This window comes from Suricata suricatta, chromosome 8 (assembly GCF_006229205.1).
Source record: "Suricata suricatta isolate VVHF042 chromosome 8, meerkat_22Aug2017_6uvM2_HiC, whole genome shotgun sequence".
Classification (NCBI taxonomy): Eukaryota; Metazoa; Chordata; class Mammalia; order Carnivora; family Herpestidae; genus Suricata; species Suricata suricatta.
Window position 1 is genome coordinate 69,008,592 of NC_043707.1, and position 1,080 is coordinate 69,009,671.

At 36.8% G+C, this 1,080-nt stretch overlaps 1 protein-coding gene across 3 annotated transcripts in view; it reads left to right on the forward strand.

Moving 5' to 3' along the window:
* LOC115298397 (guanylate-binding protein 4-like) overlaps positions 1–736 on the forward strand; it is a 38,857-nt gene extending 38,121 nt beyond the window's left edge. For all 3 annotated transcript variants that reach the window (XM_029947145.1, XM_029947143.1, XM_029947144.1), the window contains one exon: positions 1–736. The gene's annotated coding sequence lies outside the window, so the exon portion shown is untranslated.
* The last annotated feature ends 344 nt before the right edge of the window (positions 737–1,080 follow it).

Sequence of the window (1,080 nt, forward strand, 5' to 3'; positions counted from 1 at the left end):
TCAGCTGAAGAATTGCATCAAATAGATTGGCCTGAAACTGCTTAAAGTCTGCATTTCCAGGAACTCCGTGTGGTTTAGAGTATCATCAGTTTGAGGCTCCTTCTTCTAATGTTTCAGGATGCTAAATGGGACTCTTCCTATTAGGGGTCCACTAAGAGCCCTGGACTGAGAACACTAAGTGCCAAATAACAACTAATTCCAAAGCAAGGTGCCACACCAGCTTTTACAGAGTTAGGTTAAACTCAAGACAATGGAAGAAAAATAATATGATCATATCAGTTAATGAAGAAAAAGCATGTGACAAAAATCTAACACTCACTCATGATAAAACCTTTCACAAATTAGAAATAGTGGATACTTCCTCAATTTGATAAAGAATAGCTGCAAAAAACCTACAGCTAACAGCACACTTAATTGTGAAAAACTAGATGCTTTTCCGCTAAGATTAGAACTAAGGCAATGATGTCTGCTTTCACTACTTCTATTCAACATCATACTAGAAGTCCTAATGAAGTAAGACAAGAAAAGAAAATGAAAGGTATATATAGATAATTTTTATGTAGAAAATCTCAAAACATGAACAATAAAAACAAAAACTCCTGACTGATAAGTGATTATAGCAAGGTTGCAGGATAGAAGATGTACATATAAAAACCAATTGCTTCTCTTTTCCTCTTTCCCTCTTCCCCTCCCCCAGGTCTTCCATTAGGTTTCTCCCGTTTTCCTGTTAGACCTATGAGTGCAAACATATGGTTTCTGTCCTTCTCTGCCTGAAGAGTTGGGGAGAGAGAGGGACGCAAAACTTGAGAGACTATTGAATGCTGAAAATGAACTGAGGGTTGAAGGGGAAGGGGGAGAGAGGGAAAGAGGTAGTGGTGATGGTGGAGGGTACTTATGGGGAAGAGCACTGGGTGTTGTATGTAAACCAATTTGACAATAAACTATTTAAAAAAAAACCAATTGCTTGCTTATATATCAGCAATGAACACTTGGATGTTGAAATTAATAACACAATACCATTTATGTTAGCACCCCTGAAAAATAAATACTTAGGTTACAATTTTTAAAAAATGTATAAGG